At 45.2% G+C, this 26,794-nt stretch overlaps 1 long non-coding RNA gene across 1 annotated transcript; it reads right to left on the reverse strand.

Moving 5' to 3' along the window:
• Positions 1-3,389: 3,389 nt before the first annotated feature.
• On the reverse strand, positions 3,390-26,171 carry LOC144766740 (uncharacterized). The gene is made up of 3 exons (XR_013597906.1): positions 26,138-26,171; positions 25,415-25,478; positions 3,390-3,452 (listed from the first exon to the last, which is right to left on the reverse strand). It is a non-coding gene; the product is annotated as an uncharacterized LOC144766740 (long non-coding RNA).
• Positions 26,172-26,794: the final 623 nt, after the last annotated feature.

Raw genomic sequence — 26,794 nt, forward strand, 5'->3', positions numbered from 1 at the left:
TAATATTAGGTGATTTCCGGTGCTTTAAGAAGTTGCAAAGAAAAATAAATCCTTTTTTTAAACCTAACTGTTAAGCTCCACATGTCAACATTACAGAATATGGTCATGTCATGTACTAAAGAATATTGGGTATATAAGCAACTTAGACTTCTGGAACTATGTCCCATTCTTTGTTGTCTGGTCTCTTTATTGCTCCTGTACAGCCCCAGTAGGAAGAATCCTTTCACATCCTCTGTCAAATAGGCTTTTGACATCAAAACATGAGCAATGTATGCTAGAAATGGGAAAGCAACTAGCTATTTTAGAATGTCTGAGAATGTGATACCATTTTCCCAGGAAAAATATACACCCTTGGCATGGTGGTGTCTTGTTGTAGACATTATTATTTATTGTAGGCTTAGAGGATTAAGGGCCAGATTATGAGTTTGATGGTAAGGGAACCAGCATCGAAATGGCATCGGAAACCTGCTACCTAGTTGGCGGTCCCCCTGCTGTATTACAATGCCGGTAGTTTAAAGAACTAAAGACTGCTGGAGCACCCCCAACCATTCGCTGACCTCTGAGACAGCAGATGGGGAAAATCAGCTGTCAGAGGCCAGTACAGACAAGTTCACCTATGTCCAAATTACAAGTTGGCTTTTTGTCAAGTCGACCGCAGCAGGAAGACCGCCTGCTTCGAGTCAGCAGAATCGAAAGAATTGAAGTTGTCACAAGGCCCAGGGGGACATTCTCGTTTTCTCTAAGTTAGCATGAGCACGCTGCAGATTGTCCGCTGGTTTGCGCATGTTATTACATGACTCATGTCTCTTTTGCCGTTTGCACATGAGAACCTATTGCTGTGTTCACACTCTGCAGGTTCCTGGGATTTAGTCTGAGCATTGTGAACAAGGTCGAACCACAATGCCCCTTGTTATTCTGATCTGGCCAGGCCTTAGCACCTAGACAAAACATACTAATGCAGTAGTGGTTTAAGAAACATACTTTGGTCTTATAGGAGTACACGAATAGGTAGCACACACTTAAAGAGGCACCTGTCCAGGGAGAAGAGCGAGACAGCACCTATGATGTAGATCTACGATCTATAGGCTAAGGTATGGGGTCTGCAGACAAAGCCCAGAGATCTTCTAATGTATAATAATACTGCTACTAGGCAAGGGGAGGGCGGTTAGGCTATACTGACTTTTCATCATGACATCTCCTCTCATGATTTATAGACTACCTGCTATGCTGACCATATTGTGGCGCATATACTGCATATTAGAGCATGTTAGTTAAAGTACATATTTTAAACTTGGTTGTGTCTCTGTCAGATCTTATTGTGGACAAGTACAAAAGTGCGAGCTAAAGGGTGTGTCTGCAAACCGCGATTCCTAAGAGATTTGTGAGTGTTGTGTTCTGGGGTGTCTAATCACTTGTTTCTCTGTGAGTGAGTAGGAGAGCAAGTGAAACCTTATAGCTAGTTGGTCCTCTGCTCATGGGTACTAATGTGGTAGGATGACTCAGTCCCTATGCACTAAGGTCCCACAATCCTACGCATAGTTCTGTTTTTGGGCAGAATCCCTGCAACAAGGTGCATACTCACACATTTGCTTTTCTTCCCTCCGGGTTGTGCTGAACCATTGGTTTGCTTATCCATTACCCCTGATGAAGGGTGGGATCACCCGAAATGCATTGGGTATTAACAAACCAACTGTTGCTTCTAAACTAAACTAAGACTTAAGCAATCATTGCTGTTGTAATTTGATGACAAGTAGCATTTTTGAAAACAATGCGGTGATGTACAAACAAATTATCATTATATTATTTACAATTTGAATATATATTAGTACTTTGATTAATTGCTAACACAGTTTAACTTGAATTCATCTAAGTTAGAAGACTAGCCTACACAAACTTATATAGTTGTACGCTTTGACTCTAGGAAACTGATTGGTTGGCTAGGTTTTTTCAGATTGTTCACAGAGACGCACAGGCTTCGTTTCAAAGCAGCTCACTCACATAAGTAACTTTGGTAAAATGTTTAATCTTGTGGGCATGATACTACTTTAGCTTTTTAAAAGGTATATTTTGCCAAGTCATGCTGCCAGTTTAAACTGCACACACAGGCTTCAATGGCAGGCCTGAGACATGTGTAAAGGGTTACATAAGTAGGTGGCACAATCAGTGCTGCAGACACACTACTATATTTAATTTGCAGGTACTGGGTACATGTAGTACTACTTTACTACAAGTAAATTTAACAGACCAATTGGGTGTAAGTCAATTTTACCATGTTCAAAGGAGAGAGCACAAGTCAATTGGCACCGGTTAACAGTGGTAAAGTGTGCAGAACCCTAAAGCCAGCAAAAATGAATTCAGCAAAAACAGGAGTTTGAAACGCACAAAGCTGGATGAAAACAACGCCAATGATGTTAGACCCATCAAAAATATGTTTCTTTTTTCAATAAACTTTAATAACCCTTTTTTGTTTTCCCTATACTTTACCATAGGGAGACTCCACAGTTGGGAGTGAAATCTCAATATAATAAAGTAAAGGGAAAAGTTCCCTTTACTGTACCATATGGAGCGTTATTATTTTTAACATTACATTATATTTATTCATATTGTAACTATTTTAATTATTTGAATTTAATTTACTTTACCAATGTTTCATGTGGGCGTCAATTACTTTATATGTGTGGTGTTGCAGTATTGGCGGTTGGGCATATGTGATGCTGGATTTACTTAAGGTCTGAGCAGGAATAATTAAGTAATATTTTTGTCCTTTATTGTCTGTAGTACCTTCAGAAGTATAGTTTGTGAATAGCAGTGGTATTATTCTTTTATAGGTGGGTACATGGCCCTGCTTATACCCTCCCTACCCCTACCTAAACAACTCCTTACACCGCCCTACATCCCTCCTATTTGGGAGTAAATATGCCTCTCATTCCAGCTACTCATATTTATGCACAGGTTTGAATTACAAGTTGAGTGTTACTTAACACATCTAATTATTATTGGATGAGTGAAAGACCTCATCCTTCGTTATTTAACAGGGGGAAATCCATACAGTACTTACTGTACCATGCATATTATGGAGCATTAAACACCAATATCTGCATGTTATTCTCCGGAAACTTATAATAAGTGCTATTTATCGCACCCAGTAAACAGTCGTGGCCCATGCAGGTAAGAGCAGTGGGGCCAGGTGGGGGGAATTTCAACAGACGACCACGAGGGAAAATTAATTAAATAATGTATTTTTGCTTGCGGTCTTCTGTCTTCTGCACACCCTTATAAAGTAAATGGAAGTACAGATTTTATCAATTACGTTTTAAAAACTCATCTCTTACATATTGTCGCAATACTCTTTGATCATGACAACCATGGTCTCACCTGATCTATTTTTACTTCTGTTTCAGTCAGAGATATGTTATCCAAGGATGGAATCGGGACCCCGTTCATTAGGCCCACTAGAAAAAAAAAAAGAAATACATGTCAAAGTACACATTAAGATTTTTTTAGAAAGGTTTAAAATTGTTGGTAACACATTCTTTATCAATTTAATGTTATACATTTCTGGAAGGAAAATCCAGTTGATATCAAACAAGTGTAATCAGTATTGAGTAACACCTAGAAAAGCATGAATGTTTCTTCTGAAACGATTTGTCATCTGAATCATGTGTGTACCTTGATATTCTTGAGGGTGATTATGTATTAATCTTGCCACCGGGCTGCATATAAGGTAATTTATTTTCTTTTACTTTTATTTGTGGTTTTGAAAGCGCAAACTAGACACAGTGGTGACAGAAAGTAGCGTAGCAAGGGTGGGGTGGTCTTCCCCGTACGACATGAGTTTTTGGGTCGAGACCCCCTCTGCTCTAACCAGCGGCTGTCGGGGGGCAACAAACGCAGGAATCGCCAGCACTCCCCACCCCTACCCGCTCCTACATTCCTACAAGCGGAAGGTCTAGTCAGGCCATAGGTGACAGCTCACTCCACATAAAATACCAATGCACAAAAACAGATCAAATATGTTTTGTTAAAAAATGTGCTGGGGTATACTGCGTTTGTCAAATGTAGGGTGTACATTTCTGAGCGATTAACTCTGTTTAGAAAACAAATTCATTTTTAGATCTTCTAGTAATTCAAACGATGAGATCACAAGTTCCGATTTACAAAATATTTAGGCAGATTACTCAGACAGGTTCCAATCGTCAGATAAAGACCACCTCAACAGAAGGGGACTGATTCTTGAACAAGCATATCAGAAGAGAGAAGGTACTGGTGATTTCCATTTGAGAGATCGGATAACACCATCAATTTTAATTTACTGTATTTATTACTCAACAGAGCCCAGGAAAAACAGCAAAAGGATAACTAATCTGGCCTTGGAAATTGAGGTCTCTCTAATGCGTAGGGAGTTTCTACCAGTCCTATAATATATATCCGAGTGAGTCAAAGGAATCATACATTTAAACAATAATTAATTCAAATAATTAAAAAAATATATTTTTAAATAATTAAATAATTAAAAGTAGCAGCAGAAAATCATATTTCCAAAACACATTTAGTTTTACCTATTGGGAAACCTGTCTTGTGCCACCATTCTGTGCACATGGAAATGCAAAATGGATGCACTGTGTCCAAACCACTGCAGTAGGTTGTATTAAATTAATGTCTGCAGTCAGTTGCTCAGGTTACTTAGTTACAGTGTGGCCATTAAGAATGCCCCACACACTTTCATACACAGATTTCTATGTTCCCGGCCATATGGTCAGACTCTGCACATGTGTCTACTTTGCCTGGGGTTGAAAGTTGCCAAAGAACCTCTTGCCCAGTGGGGAGGCAGTAAGTGAGTTCGGCATCCAACCCGAGGCAAAAAACGTTGTAATTGTTGGGCTCATTTTTGCTTCCTATAGCGTATATGGGATTGATCCCTATTGTCCACTTCCACTGGTGGTCGCTCAGCCTGTCACACTTTCCTTAATGGTCACTTGCGCAGGTTACCGGTGCGATTTACAGACGTGCGAGGGAGCACATTCTGAATGTTTCGAAATACACTCATTCACTACAACAGAAGGAACCATACCCTCCTTTAAGCAATTCAAGACAGATACACAAATGGCATAGTGTTGCTTGCAGAAGTCTGCCACGCTTATGTTCCAATATCTGTTTATTATGCACCTTTAAATGAAATAGCAGTGTCCCTCATGGGCTTTCAGTCTTGTAATTCCACTTTGAATGGCCCAAGGCATACCATGTGATTCATCCTCTTTCTCTTCCATTTTTGAAGGTCCTTCCAGCTACGGACTATTTATTTAAGGTAACAGCCTATCCATGACGTGAATATTGGTGAGTGAAAACTGTGGACCTTCTCTACCAATCGGATTCTTTTCCTAAACAACGAAAACAGTTAGCATGGTCTACAAGGACCTGAAGAACAAAATGTAGTTCTGATGGGCACAGCTCTACTCAGAAACCCACAGCTCATCTGGTTGGCCATAAGAAAAGGGCCTATTCTTCTTTATTGACATAGTTTTTAGTCTAATGAGAAGTGCAAAAGCAGCATATTGTTGCAGCAATCCTAATAGGTAACTTTTAGGCCATAGAGAACTGGCTCTAGTTTAGGTCCATTCTGTTTGGCTGCTGACAGCAAATCACTGTGACATGGATTGTTTACAAATCCTCATGAGTAGATGCCACCTACTGTTTGTATTTTTCTCTGTGGCTGATAAGCAGAAGTGTATCATCAAAAGGTGAATTTGCCATTGGATTCATATTTACTTACCAAGGATTAAAAATATTTTGCCAAAAGCTAAACCTGACTATAATCAATACCAAAACTAAGATGATAATTGTGGGTTGATGCAACTACATCTTACTCACCCACTGTCTGCACAGGAAAATAGTGTAAGAAGGGATATCTTGGCCATCTTAAATTGAAGATTCATTTTTCAACAAAACCTAGGTATATGAACTAGATTTGATAAAAAATAGAGGTGTTCAATCTTAAGTTATAAGGATAATCTTCTAAGAGTCATCCTAGAGTCATCGAATGACTTCATTTTGCAGCAGTGCTAATAGTAGTGGGATTTTGTCAGAGAAAGAGGACTGGGTAATGTACAGGGATAAACCAATTCTGACGTCCCTTATTGTTCCAGCATGTGGGAGTGCTTCTCTTCTAAAGCTTTCTTTGCAACAGCAAAAGAAATGTGGAAGGATTTAATGAATTTAGCAGTCGTAATATATACTGTACTATAACATTAGAATTCCCTCTTTAAAGTCTGCAAGTAAGAGAAAGCTGAGTTCCTGTAATTACTGAATCAGTCTATGAACAAATGTAATTTCTTGAATAGATCAATTATAACATATGCCATTACTGTCCAAGGACCCCAAAAAATGATTGATCTATATCACACACAGCCTGATGAAAACAGGGGAGGTGAAACTTGGACTCACGAAGACAATGATTAATGGGAATTCATATAGATGAAGACCTACATACATGGGAGGAATCTTTCTTTAAGATAGTTAATTGACTGTGCATTACTTGACACGCATGTCAATTAATGGTTGGTGGTTAATTTAGAAATGTGTAAGGCACATTTTTTGATATTCCAATTAGTACATCCGCTTACAATACAAGCCCACTTGCTAATTTAAGACTGTGTTCTTCTATGCTACTAAGTGCAAGTTTTCTACATAGCCTGAGAGGGTTATTTCAAAGCTTCATAGCCCATCCATTTTTGATATGTGGCTGAAAACTGGAATACAATGCTGGCCATTAATCCTCCTGCAGAAGAGGGGACCTGCCAAACTCACCACTGAGAGGAGAGCTCTTGGAGCAAGGCCTTTGATTTTGGAAAGTTAATTCCTCAGGTTTGGATTGAGGACGTTCATGCCATGGCTTCCAGAAGTCTCAGACGCCCCTCATCACATTTTGGATGAGATCAATGGTGTCCTCTTCTTGACAGTGCATATGTTTCTGTGATTTACACTTGGTTAAACAGCAACGTGTACCGCAAGCCACTTTTCACTCTTGCATTAATACTACTATAAATATAACCCATTATGCTACAAATTCGTCTATATAGGCCCTCTGTCTTCAAGCATTTAGAACATATATTTTAGTGCATGGCCTGAAGGGCATTATAAACATGTTCATTCCCATGATATCTTATATTTGTTTACCCATTCACAGTATTTTACTGATCAACACTGTTTTACATAAATATAGTACACTGTTTACACTACAAATACTCTTATTTCAGCACTCCCACCTTGCACCAGATTATAATGGTACACCGCCTGTGTCTTTGCTAAAAAGCACCAGCGTATTTTGCATATGAAGAACACAGTCACTTAAATCTCCACCACTGTAACCACTCAGCCTCACACTTAGAAACCCTGAATAAACGAACATGTGTTTACTCACACCAATCAGACACCCTCACACATAAACTTCTGAAGTTGAGGTGACTGGCAAATTCAGCAAATTCGTGTCCATTGAATAGAGGACTATTGTCCATTTTGTACCACTTTGGGAATGCCCCAAGCTGCAAAAACTCCATCAAGTACTGGTATGGTGATAGCTGCTTTGGTAGATGACTCTTGTTGGGCAATAGGGAATCTCGAATATTCATCCATCATGACGATGAAGTGTACCTGACTGTAGAGAGCCAAAGAAGTCAACCAATACATGTTGCCATCCGTCTTCCAGCAGTTTGTATAGTTGTATTCCCTCCCCTACAGCTCTCCAACACATTCCGTATGCCAGGGGGTGCCGCAGGGACCAGCTCTGAGCCCTACGTCATTTAATATTTATTTGTCAGTTCTTCTTTAACATTTCGGAAGGCAGCCAGTTCTGTGTGCTCTTCCATGTCTCTCCACATGTTCTTTTGGAGGCAATGTGCCACTTCTTAGAGAATGGCATCCTCTGCAGTTGCTTCGGTGATGGCCTCCAGTGGGACAGCAAGTGGTCTTGCCTGATCAATAACAAAATGAATGTATTCTTCAGCTAGCAAGTATTCTGTTCTGGAGGATGTCCTGGGATGTCTTGAAGTAGTCTGCTGGATTTGCTGCGTTTCCCAGTTTGTGGACAATTGTGTAAGTGTATTCCTGAATTCCAATTACCTATCACTCAATCCGGGGTGGTATTTTTTCTCAGGGTTCCGAATATGGTTATGAGAGACTGATCCATAATGAGTGTGAAGCATTTCCCATAGATGAAGATGTGCTCCCAGACAACCGCCTGGCTCTCCTTCTCTGGCTGTGAGTATGCCTTTTCAGTGTCAGTTAAGCTGCGGCTAGCATACTCCACTATGTGTAGTTGCTCACAGCCATAGTAATATTCAGCTAGTATAGTTCCAAGTCCCATGGAACTAACATCCATAGTGATTTCTGTCTAACTGCAAGGGTTGAAGTAAGCCTTGATGATGACTGACCTTACAGCAGCTTTGATTTTGTTCAACACTTAATTACACCTAGCAGGCCATTTGAAGGGTTGACCTTGCTTGGTGATTTCATGCTGTAGGAGAGTAAGTTCTGCTTCCTATGGTTACCCCCAAGTTGTGCTGTGCTTCACTGGTTTTTCAATGATTGTATGGCTGTGGCCCTGCTAATCAGTCCGACAGCCTAGCTGTTCTATCTCTAAATTGATACCATGTACTTTAGGTACATACCAGATTGGTTACTGGGTCACCCCAGTATGAGCTCCTGTATATGGTACCCTAGGTACCCAGGGCATAGGGACCCCAGAGACCTACCAGGGGATGTGGCATGTATTGTGCCACCCCTGGTTAGCCTTCCAAACTGACACCACATGTCTACACTTGCAGCCTGGGTAAGGTGGTGTAAGCACCCCTTACTTAGATATAGTGGGGCAGATTTACGTTAACTGATGCATCCCCAGGGATGCGCCAGTTAATGTGCGCCACAGTGCGCCACAGCTCCGCCACCCATGGTGCGACGCATTTGCAATGCGGCGCACCATGGTGCAAGGCAGGGAAGATGCGTGACGGATCTTTCGGCGTACGGGTGGCGCATTGCTGGAGGCATGTCGCAAGTGCGACATGAATACTTCAATGCACAGGGGCCACCCCTACATTGCATGGTGCATCACCCTTACGCCTGCTTCAAGCAGGCGTAAGGAATTGACGTAGAAAGTGAGTCAGTGAAATCTTGTAGATTTCACTGAGTCACTTTCATGGGGCGTTCCTGCGACGGAACGCCCACCCCTGCACCGTAACGCCTACATAAAACCTGACGCAGGTTTCATGTGGCGCAGGGCCTTACACCGTGACGCATCTCCATAGATGCGTCACGTTGTAAATGCCTCGTAGGGATGCGCCACGTTTACGCCGCCTTGCGTGACGCAACAGCGGCGTAAACGTGGCGCAAGGGCCATATAAATCCGCCCCAGTATACCTATATCTACCTTAGATATAGACACATAGTAACCTAAAAGTCACTCCTAAGGCAGGCCTTGACAATCCTGAAGGCAGAGTGCTTGGTTTTATGTGAGAGGGTGCCCTAGCATGAGCTGAGCCCCTCTGCAGCTTTCGGAACAATCTCCTTTTAGCTTTTCTATGATATAGCCATAACATATTCTCTTAAGTGCATTATAATCCTCGCGGTTAATGCTAACTTTGTTTTGGCTTTATCAAAACATGTTGTGTAAGGTGTCAAACACTTTGGAATACTACCCCCCCACACCAGTTCTGGTGGTGGGGGTAGCATTCCACCCTTCTAGAGGGAGAAGACATGTACATTCTGGTGAACCCGGTTAAAGTTAAACAGAGCCTCAGCATCACAAAATGGATGCTGCTGCCACAGACATGAGTCTGCCCTCCTGCTGCTGGACGAAACTCTGGCACGGGAGGCCTGGACAATAGTTTTCCAGGGCTTTAGTGTATTGGGGCAGGGTGGGTTGCATTCAGTGAATGCTTTTCAGACACTACCTGGGGCACACAAGGTGCTCCATGCATTTCCCAGTTCAAACCGGTTGCTGGGGCACTCAGCCCCAGCCCTGGCGTGAAACTGGACAAAGGGGAGGACAAAGGGGAAGGGGTGTAACAACACTCTCCTCAGGTCCTCCCATTGGTGGGACTCTAGAGTTAGTCCAATCCCTAAACTTGCTATAAGTATAGAACCCCAGTCCCTAGGACTTTAGATTACCCTGGATGAAACTCTGCAACATATATCTTGGACCTTCGACATTCCATATCGACTGGAAGATAGAATAAATCTCCCTGTGGTCAACGAGTGACAACACTGTTCAAACAGGAACAAACTGCATCTTTGCCGGTCTGCATTTTTGAGGCTCCAGCCGGATCCCAAAGAATCTGTGACACAGGACAGAGACTTCCAGACATCACTGAAGCTGACCCAAGCTCCCAGCAAAGCTGAGACCCATAGCTGACATGAGAGATGTGGGACCGGAACTCCTGGACATCCTGCATCTTTGCAACTGCACCTAATTTCCGAGATATCCTGAAGTTGTGCATTGGGGTGTTTGAAGCCCCTGCCCAAGCACCTTTTGCACTGAAGTACCGAGGCCAGCACTCCACGAGTGACCAGTGAGTCCCTTTTCTTCACCGCAGCTAGAAGTGCCGTTGTGGTTCCTAGTCCATTGGCTAGTGAGCCCCAATGAAGGCCAATCCTTTCTTTCTTGAGCTTTCCGGTTTGCTCCAGATGTGTTCCCACTCCTCTCCAAAGGAGCCATCCCTCAGGACTTGCTGGTCTGCACCAAAGCCAATATTGCCATCTTGCGTAGATTGCTGTTGCCAAGGCTTGTTAGGTCCGATCCGGATTCTGATGCCGCAGCAAGCTAGATCCGTCATGGCACAGCTTAAATCCAGCTCCTAGTCATCGTCAACGCCTCCTGGTCCTCGTGGCTGAAGAGTCAAGCTTCACCTCCTTCACTTGAAATCACCCAACATCAGTTGGCATCTTCTCTTCACCATCCTGGTCACTGGCTAGTGACCCAGACACTGTTCCCTCTGCTTTCAGGTTCTTCACATCTTTGATCCACCCTTGGATCTACCCGGACACTTTTCCTCTGGTCGCCTGCAGCACTAAACCCGACACCAAAAGACACCTATGCACCTGGCTTCCCTGGGTGAGGTAACACGAGTACTCCGGTGCTCCCGTGGGTCTTGACTCTCAAAGTGTCCTAGTCTAAAAGGGTTCCATCGTACTTCACCTCTAAGTGCCCTTAATCTTTAAAATTGTAACTTGTTCATTCTCCATAGAAAGTCAATGGTGATCCACGGCTGTGTTTAGACACTGCACACGTCCCCCGTGGGCTTCCTGCTACCTAACCGTGGGTGGTTCCTGGTAGCCCCAGCGGATCTACAGGCCCTAGGCTTGCTTTCTAACCCTTACGTGGTTCTTATACCACTATTTTAGTATTTGGTTTGTGAGGCACCTAGGGCATAACGTATACTTTGCAACTTATCATATGCTAATTAAGTTCCTTGTATTATACTTTTACCTCTGACCTCATAAAGAGTCCAGAGGGGTTGTGTTTAGAATAAATACATATATATCTGATATATATACCTTGTGTGGTGTGCTTTCATTTGATCATTTAAGAGATTATAATTGGTAAAACAACTAGCTTAACTTGCCTCTAAGTCTTAGCCTGAAAGCTGCTCTCCACAGCTACCACTAGGATAGCTTTCTATAAAGGTTGACTTTAAACCTACCATCAATAAGGGTCGATTGGACTGGTGCAAGGTGCCCACTAGAATAGTGGACATCATATACCAGGCCAACTTCTCACACACGCAAAGGAGAACTTATAGTGGCAATTCCTAGGAAAGTTAGAAAGTCACCAACCTCTTGTGGACAAGCAGTGTCACTTAGAGCTGTGACGTTTTCAGGATCAGGCTTCATCCCTTCACTTCAAAAGAGGTGTCCATAGAACTTTTTTTTTTTTTTTGATTAAAGACTTTTATTGGTCAAAGTACAAGAACACAGCCATAGGCCTACAACACAGAAGTGGGCCGGCCGCAAAATACGTCTTTCATTCATCTCATACAGAAGTATAACAACTTTGGTCAAGAGAAGTATTCAAATATTAGCAGATAATAATCCAGAACCTGAGTCTTGTAACGATTCTTATGCATATAGTAAGCAGTCTCTTTTTCATAAGCATCCCAACAGCAATTAACCATATAACAACTCCCCACCCAACATCCCAGGTTTCAGATCTGATATCAGCAAGTGTCTTAGTCAAGTGTGCATCCAGAGAGGTACATAGAACATGCCAAAGAGCGTGTCTCGATGTAATACCGTAAAAAACGGCTAAACCATGAATCATCTGCAGTTCCCCATCAGCGATCCGGGCAGAGGTAAACCACTACCATGCCGCACCCATTCCGCTGAGTCCATCATCCATACCAGAAACAACCTAGGGACTCCCATCCGCCGCTAATCTCGACAGTATGTATACTGTGTAAGGACCCCATATATCCCGAGGCCGTGAGGCTTCTGGCAGTTCCTCATAGTAGCAGGTCAGTTGGTCACGACAATACGCCATGTCTTGCAACCATAGCTTGACATCAGGTGCCCGCTTCCCTCCCCACGTCACAGCCACTCGGCGCTTGGCGACCTGCAATGCTAGCACTATCAGACGTCGAGCTCCAACAGGCAATCCCGAAGCCATTCCCAACCAACACAATCGTGGTTCAGTAGGTACATCTATGGAAGTCATTTCAGACAATGCCTTCGTCACCGCTGTCCAGAACTCGTATACCTTATCACATCCCCACGCCAAGTGTATAAAGTCAGCATCTTCTGCGCCACATCTCACACATCTGGATTGGTCTCGCAGGCCGTATCTCATCAATTGTACAGGCGTATAATACCACTGCTGTAGATATTTATAGTAAATGAGGCGGAAATTCCCATTGGCCACAAATCCGCCCGTACCAGAACAACATTCAGTCCATTCCTCATCAGTCAGCGGATCTGGCAAGCATGCGTCCCACCTCGCTTTCGCCAATACACCGCCCCCTCCCTCGTCCTCCTGTGAGGCTCGATATAAGCGCGAGACCAGTTTCACTCGGTCCGTTGAGGAGTATAGTAACTGCAAGGCACTTAACACTGGAGGCTCATCCGGGAAAGAGGGATATAAGTCCCGCAGCGCAGCACGAAGCCTAACATAGAGGAATGTGGCCATAGTAGGATTAGTCGTGCGATCCAATAGATTCTGCAATGGAAGGAACGTAGCGGTAGGGAACACATGTCCCATGTTGTGTATACCAGCTCCTTGGAAAAGCTGAAGTGCACCCACTTCACTTGAGACCGAGATCTCATCATGATAAAGCAAAGGCATATCCGGAGCATATAACGGTAGTCTATCAGACCGTTTGCCGAACTCTTGCCATGCGCGGTGCGTACTGCGTACCGTATCCACCTCCCCCTTCTCAAACACAGAGTACTGATTCACTATCATTGCCTTCAATGGTCGTGGAGTGACCGCACTAGCCTCGAGCGCGACATGTGGTATATATGGCGGCTCTGACAACCAGTAGGTAGCGAAGTGGGCTTGCGCGCAAAGATAGTATAGTTTCATATCCGGTACTGCAAAGCCCCCTAGTTCGTACGGCTTCGTTAATACATCCCACCGCACCCGCGCTTTCTTACCGGCCCAGGCTAGCGTGATAAGTAACGATTGCAGTTGTGCAAAAAAGTGTGACGTCAGGGTGATGGGTACATTAACAAAATAATACAGAAACTTAGGTAGTACCACCATTTTGATGAGAGATATCCTAGCCGCAAACGATAGCGACAGCCTAATCCATCTCTGTACCTGATCTTCCAATTTCGAGACTGCCACTCCGTAATTGGCCCGCAGGGTTTCAGTACAGTCCCTGTGCACCAAGATTCCCAGATATCGCACCGGGTCCAATGCCCATTCTAACGGAAATTCTAGTGTGAAAGGTATGGTGGCGTCCGTAAGGGGCAGCAAAATGGATTTATTCCAATTGATAGATAGACCAGAAAAAAGCCCAAACCTAATGAACTCCCTCAGTACTCTTTCCAGATGTTGAGCTGGATCTCTGATGTACAGCACCATATCGTCCGCGTACATGGACACTGCAAAGGACCTAAGCGGAAACCTTAACGCTGCGTCAGCATATCTTTGCCGCAATATGAAAGCCAGAGGCTCCAGCATAAGAGCAAAGAGCAGGGGCAAAAGAGGGCACCCCTGCCGAGTCCCCCTTTGAATATAGAATGCTGTCGACACATGTCCATTAATCCTCACCCGTGCCATCGGCCGTGTGTACAACAGAGTGATCAGGGATGTGAAAAAATACGGTACACCCATACGATGCAGTAATGCTATCATGTATCTCCAAGCCACAGAGTCAAATGCCTTGGCTGCATCCAAGAGCACCGCCACTGCAGAAAGCTCCGGTTTGAGACGGTGCAAAACCGCAAACAAGGCCCTTAGATTGTGAGCAGTGGAGCGGAGGGGAACAAAACCAGATTGGTCGGGCAGGACCATCACCGGTAGGATAAGTCTCAAACGCGTCGCCAGCACTTTAGCAATGATCTTAACGTATGTGTTTATCAGAGATAAGGGTCTATATGACTCGCACAGATTCAGGGGCTTGCCTGGCTTCGGCAGTGCCACCAATAGCGCTTCCCTCATTGTAGCCGGTAGCTGTCCCTGTTCCAATGAGTCCTCCAGGACAGCCGCTAAGCGCGGCAACAACAGATCTGCGTATTCTTTATAAAATTCTGATGGCAAACCGTCCGTGCCGGCCGCCTTGCCATTAGGCAGAGCGGAGATCGCGTCCCGGAACTCCCCTTCCGTGATATGTTGCATTAAAAATTCTTGTTGTCCCTTGGACAGCCAAACCAAGGCGATATCGTCCAAGTATTGTGCTAGTTCTGCCTCATCAGCCGTGTCCCTGAAACTATACATCCGCTCATAGTACTGCGCAAAACAATCCAGGATACCTCCAGCGCTAGTGACAGTGTCACCCTCATGAACTATTTCCTGAACCCCGCAGTGCTTAGCCCACGGTTCTCTAATTCTATCAGCCAGCCCTCGTCCCACACGTCCCCCCTCACTGTAGTACCTCGCCTTAGTGCGTTTGGACAAGAAGTTAATCTCCTGATCAGCAAGCTCGTTATATGCAGTGACTTTCTCACGGATCTCTGCCAGCCTAGCATCGTTAGGTAACTGTTCCTGCTGCCGTTCTAATGTCAATAGTTCCTCCTCCAGTTTGCTCATAGAGTTCCTCAATGATTTAAGAACCCCAGATTGCATACCTATACACGTACCACGAATCATAACCTTAAATGCCTCCCATACTGCTCCCATGCTTTCCACGGACCCCACATTTTTATCAAAAAATTCCTCAATACTGGTTCTCAAGTCTTCTCGTAGTACTGGATCCCTCAGCATACCCGGGTTTAGGCGCCAGGAAAATGGAGCCGGTGTGTACGATGGCCAGCCCACCTCTAGAAGCACTGGAGCGTGATCTGAAAGGGTCCTGGGTAGATGGTCGTTGCGCCTGACCCACCCACTAACATCACGTGTCACCAGCCAATAATCCAGTCTCGACCACATGTCATGTGCAGATGTGTAGCAAGTGCCCTCTCTCGCGCCCGGATGTCCCAGTCGCCACACATCCACCAATCCAAGTTCACACATACCATCACGCACCGCATCAACTGCTTTTTTATGCACAGTTGGCCTTGCATCCTTTTTATCCAGCGTCTTGTCCAACGTCACATTCCAATCTCCTCCACACACAACCGCCGACGGCGGTAAGGCATACACCTTGTTCCACAGATTGATATAGAAATCCGGATCGTCCACATTCGGACCATAGACGTTCACCAACGTTATCAATGTGCCATAGAGTTTCCCCTGTAGGATAATGTACCTGCCTTCTCTATCAACCTCTTCATGTATTAAATCAAACTGCACATTTTTCTTGATTAAAATCATGACCCCTCGTGCATAGGATGAATAGTCCGATGCCACTCGCACTCCCGCCCACTGCTTAGCCACGGCCTCAATTGCTTTCCCCCAAAGGTGTGTCTCCTGAAGCAAGACCACTTGAGCCCCATGTTTAGTAAGGAAGGACAGCATTTGTCTAGATTTCTGCGATCTATTCAGACGTCGCACATTCCATGTTATCCAACAGAGCTTCCCACTCTCAGCCATAAGGTCCACCCATTCCATAGTCCATCAGCATGCAAGTGGAGCCCACCCCCAATGCCAATCGCCAATCTCGCAGTAACCCAGCGAACAATCAGTCATAGTCGTCATCCTGAGAGTACCGCATAGCATCAGCCCATGCCACTAAGTCACAGCCCTCCCCCTCGCACACACACTCAAATAGCAACATACCCATCTGAAACCTTCGAACTCCCCCCATCCTCCCCCCACCCACTTCAGCGCCCCCAACCTGCCAAAGCCTTTCCCAACCCCCCAGCCTCCCAACCAATACCCCTATTTCTAACAGATCGTGGGGAACTCCCATAAGCGGGGGCGTAGAGGTGCCCAACTCCCACCAACAGGTGTAGTGGAAGAGGATCGGAGTAGTTAGTCAAACATCCGCCCCAGTCGTCCAAGCATCCTGGCCCACACTTCAAAGTGCAAGAATATAGCATTAAATCCGGCAACAGTCCCAGGAGCCATTCGTAGCCACCCACCAGTAATCATAACGTCATAATGTCAGATCGTGACCTTGCCTATATCCAACCCCCCGAACATGGGAGCCAGAGTGACTCACGCCCATTCTTAGTCCAGTGGGCGAGCATCGCATAGCTAAACAAACAGATACAGTAATAGGTTACTCAAACGCCATATCTCACTAATTAGTGTTCAAAAGGCCACCACAGTTCGCTCTTCCAGTCCGGTCACCGCCAGTAAACAGCGACTATGTAGTACACGATCTTCAAACACAAGAACAGGAGATCAGTGTTCCTCAACGCCACAACAGAACAGACGAAGATCAATGTCCGTGCCATCTAGAGACACTTGCTCACTCAGCCTCGTCTAGTACTTCATCCTCCCTGTTCTGCGCCGCATTTGCGTCTCTTTTTCTTTTCTTCTGCTTCTTCGCATAATCCATAGCTGCCTTGGACGAGGTGAAGATTTTATTATCGGACGGCGGTCCAATCCGGAGACGGGCTGGATATAGCATTGCATATGGAACGTCCTCAGCCCTAAGAAGTTGCTTCACAGCCTGGAATTCTTTTCTTGCCGTTTGCACCGCCACTGTAAAGTCAGGGTAGCACTCCAGTTTACTGCTTTGCCAGTCAATGGTGCCCTTTTCTCGTGCTAGTCGTAGGATCACGTCCCTGTCCTTATAATTCAATATGCGGGCAATAACAGGTCGCGGTGGTGCCCCAGACACCGGTCTCTTAGTCAGAGAGCGATGCGTCCGTTCCACTATGAACACACGGGACAGTTGTTCCATCCCAAAAATGTCGGTGATCAGCCGCTCCATGAAGTCTTCCATGCGGCCAACATTCGTGGACTCGGGTAGGCCCGTGACGCGGATGTTGTTGCGTCTGGACCTCCCTTCCAACTCCGCGTTCTTGGCCTGTATAACCGCTAGGACGCGCTCCATGTTAAACACTTTTGTAGTCACGGTGGTCAAGCCGTCCTCCGTAGCCGATATCCTCTGCTCCACCTCGCCCATCCGCTCATTTTGTCTATCAAATTGGGTGGCCATGTGGTCCAATCTGTGATTGACCGCCTCCATGGTGCCTTCAATGGATTGCAATGTCTTCTGCATAGCCACAAGGACCCTCTCCAAATTCGGTGTGCCGCCCATTGCACCAGCAGGTTCAGAGTCCGGCGTAGCCTGCGTGGTAGACATGGTGGCCTTTTTCGCTTCAAACACCAACTTAGGCTGATTTCTTTCAGTCCTACCCATGTCGCAGCCCACTCAACAGTACCCACTGCAGTGTTAATACAGTATTAGATGTAATCCTACCTTCAAAGGAAGAGGGCGCGCCTAGAATCACCTCGGTCGCTTCTCTCGCTGAGGATCGCAGATAGTGTAGGCCCAGCCCACGTTCCTATGGTGCCAAGCGTATTTCTCAGGGTAGCTGCGTCTGTGACCTCGGGCCCCACCAAACCACACAGCGTGCGCAATTTGCACTAGTCACGCTAATCATAGATAAGGTCCCACGCAGTTACATCTCAGTCCCATCATGGTCGCGCTTGTGTAGGAGTGAGCGTCACAAGCACCACAGCCCCACAGCTAGCAGTAAGCAGTGCAGCAGGCAATGTTCGAATTATGTCCCACAATGATTGCTCTCCAATGGGTAGCCGCAGTTCAGGGACTATCGGGGCACTCCGCAACCCAGCGCTTCCCTCGCCGGCTCTCCCGGACCCGCCCCGCCCCCACCAGCCCCAGTTCGCGCGGCACGGCCTACTGCGGCCCAGCGTCACCTCCGCAGCCCCGGGCTATCCCAGGCCGTCACCCCACTCACCACAGCCGGCAGAGGCCGGGCCCGGCCCAGCCGCCTCGCGATCTCCACCGACGGCTGGCCGCTTTCCCCCGGCAGTCCAAGAAGCTGCGGCAGCGTCCGATCAGCATCCAGCCACCACGGCCGCAGGTACTGGAGCTCTACACCGCCGCAATCCTCGGGATCAGCCTCCGCTCTAGAGCGCCAAAATGGCGGGACGCCAGCCGGCAGCACAATCGTCGTGTACAGCACCAGGGACGATCCAGCCAGCCAGAATATAAGTGCCGATCAGGTGCCTCTCAGTTCTCCGCAGTTGGCCGCAACGCTTGATACTTCACCGGGGCAGATTAGGAAGGATAAATGAAGGATGTCGATCCGATCTGGCGGAGCCTCACATATGTGCGGCCATCTTGCCTGGCGCCCTATAGCGCCCCCCCCAGGTGTCCATAGAACTTTAGTGTGGATTTGTGGAATTCACACTTGTCTTTGTTAATGGTCAGATTGGCTTTCAGGAACACATAACACACATGATCTAGTGTGTTGTTGTTGTCCTTGACAGTGGTACCAAACACGAGAATGTCGTAACTGTAGTTGAGGGTGTTAGGGATGTGATGAATGACTCTCCTTACTGCTTCTTGAAAGATCTCAGTTGGCGATGAAATGCTAAAGCTGAGAAGTATGTATCAGAAGAGTCTTTGATGAGTCGAGAATGTGGTAATGTAACATGAGCTCTTGTGAAGTTTGAGCTGATAATAGCCCTTGTTGATGTCCAAATTGGAGAATATTTTCACCCCATTAAGCAACATGATCACATCACTGATGTGAGGTCCTGGCTACCTTTCTCATTCAATAGCAGTATTTGGTGATCTCATGTCTACACTTTTCCTTCTGAGCCTTGTTCTGGCACTACAACCACTGGGGACACCCTCAGGATTGGTCCAGATGATGTTTTGATGATATCTGCCCTGATTAGATCCCCATAATTCATCCTCCAATGCTTTTCATAGGTGAAATGGCACATTCCAGTGATGTTGAGCCACAGGCATTACTTGTCCATTGATGTATAGCCAAACTTGAAAATGAACTATTTTTCCGAGCCCTGTGAACAGTTTGGAAATTTGCTTACAATGTCTGTTTTATCATCCACCAATATAGTTTTTCTAATAATTTCAAGCGTTCTGCAGTGGGTAGGCTGAGAATACAATCTGCGCCTTCAGACCTATTGATTGATGAAATGAATTTGAGCTTGTACAGTCCTGGTCTTGTAGGCAAGGGATGGTAAACATTGTCCCAAGCATGACAGTGGCTCTTTGTACATCTAGGCCACACAGCAGCTTTATGCAACCTGGTTTTTGGGTTCATTTTGCAGTACTCCGTGACTGAGATGTAATTGAGTGACCCTCCACTGTCAAATATTAATATTGCCAGGTGGATTCTCATTTGAATATGCAATCTCTGGTATTTCTTTAGTCTAGCGGCATCATCTACCATGCAGACATATCCATTAATGTCTTGGGAAATTGGAGTGGAGTGAGAGACCATGACTCATGAGACACAGAGTTTCCAGATCTGTAGGTAAAATGTTACCGTATGCTTGATCGCAAGGTGCTTATGGAGTGTTCTCGCTTGTCACATACTGCCTTCACATGGTAACTAGATGCAGGCTCCATAGCAGATTTTTGTATGTCCTTTTGAGCTGCTCTACACACTTTCTCAGAATGATTGTCCTTTTTGCAACACAGACATCTTTGACCTATGGCAGGACAGGACCCTGTGTGCGGGAAATCTTGTCCACATAGATAACATTCCAGCTGTTGCTCTATTCTGTTTCTGCTGTGTTTGGGACTGCGACGACGATCTGTATGTCTGGGCCGATCTCTAGGTCTGGGATGATCGGTAGGTCTGGGAGCAAGCCAGTGCTCAGTTGGACATCATTCTTTATGGCGAGTTTGGAGTCAGAAGGCATGTTTTAGTTTTTCTGACTTTTCCACATCCATTTTCTGTGCATATTCTGGTTGACCATTGACTCCCGTCATTTCTCCTTATATTTCATCCAGAGAGTATCTTTTCCCTAGGAGACATCGATGCAGGGACTCCAATTGACATCCCTCGAGGATCCGCAGGCAGAGGGCATCTTCAGTTGTGAAGGTGTTGAAAGCACAGTAACACGCTAGTCCTTTGAGACGCATGATGAATTCCCCCATGGATTCTTGTTTATCCTGGGAGACTAGATTGAAAGTGTATCTTTCATAGTCAATGTTTTGTTTGTGGAGAAACTACGTGCCCGATTCACAGAATGAACTTAAGACTAAATCCTAAACTTACTACTATTTGGTATTCACAGAATGCACTTACTACTTTCGGGATTCACAGAGTGAACTTACTACTTTCGGGATTCACAGAATAAACTTACTACTTTCGGTATTCACAGAATAGATTTAAGACTACTAACTCTAAGTCCGAAATCGGGGAGTAAATTCCGGCCCGGAGGCGGAGCTTACGGCCCGGAGGCGGAGCTGACGGCCCGGAGGCGGAGCTGACAGCCCGGAGGCGGAGCTTACGGCTCAGAGGCGGAGCTTACGGCCCGGAGGCGGAGCTTCCGGCCCGGAGGCGGAGCTTGCGGCCCAGAGTTGGAGATTTCAGCATGGCAAAAATCCCCACCTCCGAGCCGGAAGCTCCGCCTCCGGGCCGTAAGCTCCGCCTCCGGGCCGTAAGCTCCGCCTCTGAGCCGTAAGCTCCGCCTCCGGGCCGGAATTTACTCCCCGATTTCGGACTTAGAGCTAGTAGTCTTAAATCTATTCTGTGAATACCGAAAGTAGTAAGTTTATTCTGTGAATCCCGAAAGTAGTAAGTTCACTCTGTGAATCCCGAAAGTAGTAAGTGCATTCTGTGAATACCAAATAGTAGTAAGTTTAGGATTTAGTCTTAAGTTCATTCTGTGAATCGGGCCCTTCCTGTTGACTGCCTCACACACATCTTGATAGGATGCTGTAGCATCCTCTGGTAGTTCTTTGATGATTTGTCCGACATCTTTGTCTATTAGATTGTGCAGGGCTATGTGTTGTTGATTCTGGTCAGTGACCTCCAACCCCTTCATGAAGTCTTCAAAGTCTTCCAGTCATTCTTGCCAGTGAAGTTCCATGCCACTGTCAGATGAGCAAATGCGACCTGCTGTGCGCAGTATTCTGTTCAGCTTTTATGAGTAGTTTATGGGCGTAGGTATATGTGCACAAGCTGAAAACGGGGTGGTGCCCTTCACAGCATGGCATGCAGCCGGTGGTCACAGCTACCCTTGTAGCTTGAGCTGCAGACTTGTATCTATGTCCTTTCCTTTGTAATATGGCAAGTATTAGGATATCAAATCAATGTAATTTCCTTTTGTTTGCTTCCTGGATATGGAGTCAGTTTTACAGTATTTACAGCCACACTTGCTGTCCAGGATGCCAAGTTGCAAAGGCGCCAAACTCTAAGGTGGCCACCACAGATTCTTCAAGGCTCATTGGATTCCCTGCCTGATTTAAAGATGGCCACCGAGAAGAGTTGGACTCTCGCGGAACTCGCCGTTTGCAGACATTCTGTGCAGGAGATTGCAAAGTCACCAAATGCTCATCTTACCCCAGGTACCAATGTGCGAGGGGAACTTGATCAGTTCATGCCTCAAAGTAAGTTTGCCCGACCGGGGTGGGCTCCCAATGGCATGTAGTGCTGATCCTCTGTATAAAGAGCAGGATGGGCTCCTGCAGTCATGTCATGCTGGTGTCCTACAGCATGAGGGGATTGCTGGTAAAGAGTTCTACTCGGGTAGGCTCCCGATGGCACGTCACGTTAGTTTTCTAAAAGGTAAGTGGGGTGGGCATCCGATGACACGACACGCTGTATACAGCAGCGTAAGCAGGGTGGGCTCCCGATGTCATGCTCCTGGCAGGAAGAATTTGGACACAATTCATGAAAACTGTAACAGGGTGTTACGTTCACCCTCATCAACAGTTGTAGTGTCCTGAGTATAGTAAAGGATGGACAACACTATGTAATGTAATGCTAAGTTATGTTAAGGATCTTTTATATAGTGCACGACTCACCCGGGGACATTTCGGCGCTTAACTAGAAGATAACAATATGGACCGGATAGGGATTGATGTGAAAAAGAGACCGAATTAAAACAAAAAAGGCCTTGAGTTGTTTTCTAAAGATCAGATAAGAAGAGGATTTACGTACGGCCTCTGCTAGCGAGTTTCAATACTTGGGCGCAATGTATGAAAAGCCCTGCCTCCCGTACGGGTGAGACGGATACGGGGGATCTTTAAGAGGGCAAATTAATTTGGCCTTATATTTCACCCAGATACCAGCTTACAAAGCTTTTTTTGCAGGTAACCGGGACCTGTTCCGTTCATTGCTTCAAAAGTGAGGCAACAGATCTTGAAAAAATATCTTTTTTTCACTGGAAGCCAGTGAAGCTTTTTAAGCAAAGGAGCAGATGGCGACCCCGGAGGGCGGTTTAAGACCATCCTCGCTGCGGTGGTTTGGATCACTTGGATATTTGCTAGTTTGGTCTCACCCACTTATCCCAGTAGCGCATTTCAGTAGTCAAGGCGACTCATAACCATTGCCTGGACCACCATTCTACGATGTTCTAATGGCAAGTAGGAGAGTATCCTACGAAGAAGGCGAAGGCTAAAATAACAAGAACCTGTAATGTTCTTGATATTGTCCTTCATGGTAAGCTTGTGATCCCGTTGTATTCCCAGGCTTTTTACTGAGTTTGAGGGATTGGGGGCCTCTCCCAACTGAGATGGCCACCAGTCAGCCGTCCAGATGTTAGAGGCTTTGCCAAGGAGCATGATCTCGGTTTTTCCGGGATTGAGTTGGAGGCAGCATTCGGTCATCCACTTTGAGATGGCAAGCATTCCTGCCAAGAAACAGAATGTCTTGTCGGTCGAATTGGAGCCAGTTGGAAATATCAGCTGAGTATCGTCAGCATACAATACTATCTCAAACCCGTATGGTTGGACAATCTTGGCCAGGGGAGCCGTATACATGTTGAAGAGTGTGGGGCTAAGACATGAGCCCTGAGGTACACCCTTATCCAGCAAGAATTTTTGGGACGTGTACGGACCCAGAGTTATGGTTTGCCATCTATCTGATTGAAAGTTTTTAAGCCGTTCCAAAGCTAGACCCCTAATACCGCACTCATACAGTTTCTTCACAGCAATCAATTAGAAATGGTATCGAAAGCTGCGGAGAGATCCAAGAGGATCAGTATTGTGGATCCTTCGGCTTCAAGAGTTCGTCTTAGTGAGTCAGTGACAGCCAAAATGGCCGACTCAGTACTAAAAGCCGGCCGAAATTCCAACTGTGAAGGGTCAAGGATGCCATTTGTTTCTAAATAATGGCCAAGTTGCTCATGTATTACAGTTTCCAGTGTTTTGCCCAGCAAAGGCAGCACGGATATAGGTCTGTAATTACTGAGAACTTGAGGGTCGGCCGTTGGTTTCTTAAGGATAGGCCGGACATAGGCTTCTTTCCAAGCAACAGGAATTGAACTAGATAAAATAGAGGAATTAACATTTTTTCGTAATTCCGGAGCACACACAGACGAAAGAAGAGCCATAATTTTGGGGGAACATGTGTCTCCCGGTGAGCCAGATTTGGCGGCCGACAGTAGACTGATTGTTTCCTCCAGCGAAATAGTTTCAAACTGATTAAGATGATGAGCAGGAAATGTCATAGGAACGTCCAAGTCCTTAGTGGAACCAATGTTTTTTGTGATCGTGGAAGGAAAGTTGGCGTAGATCAAGGAGATTTTGTCTTGGAAAAAAATGTGCTATTGAGTCGCAGAGTTCCTTAGATTCCGGTGGCGCCTGTTTGCATACTTGAGGTGATGCAAAGTCCTTAACAATGTTAATCAGAGCTTTGTAGGAGTTGCTGGATTGTTCTATTTGGTTCAGAATGTACGAGCGCCTAGCGCTTTTAATATGTGGAAGCTTAGGATCATTCTTTATTAGCCTGCAATTTCCGATCTCAGTCAGCTTCAACTTTCACTACTCCCTCCCTGGCTCGATCAGCCACAACTCTTCCCTTTCCGGTTCCCTTGATGCTTTTTTCCAAGAATCCTTTTCATCACCCGGGTCCTAGCGCATTGGTGTTATGGTCCAGTCCCAACATTACATCACTCAACAATGTTTGTTTCTATTTTCTCTCTTTTCAGCCACTCACTACTTTCCTGCAGCATTAACCTCTCAAGCTCAAAGCATAACTCTCTCATATGGTTGCCACACATGTGAATGTCACATAATCTATTAATCGAAAGCCACTTGTACCACAACTCAACCATTCCTATCACTCATCTACTTGCAGCACAACCTTTCACTACAATTCACCTACAATGCCAACTGCACACATCATTCATCCATGTTTAATCTTTTACAACATGTCTCTCTTGTAAAAGCAATCTCATACAGCACAGTGCAAGTCACCACACTACATATTCATCCATGTAGCCACGTGAAAGATTGTTGAGCCCTCCACAGCATTACTCAGTCACCCACATGCTTAGATCACATCTTACTCTAGAGCATGCCTGTGCATTGTTTGCGGCAAGAGGGTTGGCTCAGTTGTTTGAGGGTTAGATCTGTGAGGTTTGTGGCAACTCTGCTCAGCAGCAGTTAACACATAGAAGAACTATATAACCTGAGATTTCTTTGTAATGTGAAGGCTGAGTTTGAGTGAAAATCACTGGACCTGTGGTGTTCCCGCACATTTTTTAAACTTCCAGTGGAGCTTATAATTTGTCTTCCTGGACCCATCAATAACTATTGGACTCTTGTAATAGCCCCTTGACTGTTGTCAGTGTTTATATGTGCCTCTACCCGCGATGTCTGTGCACTCATACTTATCATTCAGTCTACAGCCATTAAAACATAGATCACAATCACCTTAATTATCCCAACCCTACTGGATTTAGCAATAGTTGTTTTACCATTGAGAGTGGGCATGAGAATAGAGGTCAACATATAATGCACAGGCTCCTGCAGTGCTGAGTCCTGTGGTGGAAAGAAAGACATAAATAGTTAAATTAGCAGATATATGGTTAAAAATATGACTGTAGCTGTGAATTCACCAATGACTTGGGATGTCGGAAAGTAAATAGCATTACTAAAGGAATCACAAAAAGAGATGGGAGGAAATGCTTGAATGAACACACCTTAACCAGTGAGCATCCATCTGAGTTGCATTCTATGACAAAGATGTTTTACTTGTTTTTATAACGGAGGTAGCCAGCTTACAGTCAAATGCAAATTAGTCTGCATGGAGAATTCACCTATTACACAAGAATATAGGTATGCTCATCCAGGATTGCTTCAACCGGGAGACATACTCATCTTAGAGTAGAGTTGCAAGACTCTCACAGTTTGTCCCTTGTATATGTGGGTAGTATAAGTAAAGCTGTGGCCTGCACATGAAATAATTTATAGCAAATATGTTTGTTGCTTCAGAATCAACTTCATGAAACTATAAATATCCAGATTCCTCCTGTACACAAATGTGATACAATATAGAGTGCAAATACCACTGCTCGAATATATTTGGGAATAGCAACCCTGTCAAACACAGATATTTGACATTATTTTTAGTTGTGATAGAAACTATGCAAAAGTTTATGTCATGGTTAAATATTCACAATAGCTCGTGAAATACTTACACTAATCACTCCCACGTTTGATGTAACTGAGGAGATTTGATACCTTAAAGAAACAATGGAGGTAAATTACCACTGTCAAACAGGTCAAAGTATTTATCAATGCATGATCAGTAAACAAACCTTTGCATTTGAGCAGGAAACTCAGATTTTTTATTTAGCAGATAGGGTACTCCATTATGAAAGTGCACCCTGTCCACCAAACCCTCAGTCCGCTGCCTATTTTAGGGGTGGGTGGACCTTACGTTTTCTGCCGGCAGAGACAGACCCTGTTAGATTATTCCACCAATGGCCCACCAAAGAAGGTGCCATTGGCTAAAGGACATTACATCACTCACCCTATTTAGAGTGCAGTGTGTAATGTGTTTATTATCTGAACTTCACTGCCTGGAAAAACCTGGCAGTGGGCAACAGAAAAACACCATAATGACCCTCATTTCCTGGAAGAAAACTCCAAGGGTGTGAGATTCATTTTTTTTTTTTTTAAACTACAACTTTGGGAATTTGTTTTTGAAAAGCAAAGTACATGTTCAAAGTTTGGTGCACAGCCTTCAAAACTGACTGTAGGCATCAACCAAAACTTTTGTACATTGAAAGATGCTGCTGTGATGGCTGTTCCTTTCAATGTACAGAGATGACTGCTGGACCGACGGTTATCTC

Source organism: Lissotriton helveticus, chromosome 7 (genome assembly GCF_964261635.1).
Source record: "Lissotriton helveticus chromosome 7, aLisHel1.1, whole genome shotgun sequence".
In the NCBI taxonomy this organism is placed as follows: Eukaryota; Metazoa; Chordata; class Amphibia; order Caudata; family Salamandridae; genus Lissotriton; species Lissotriton helveticus.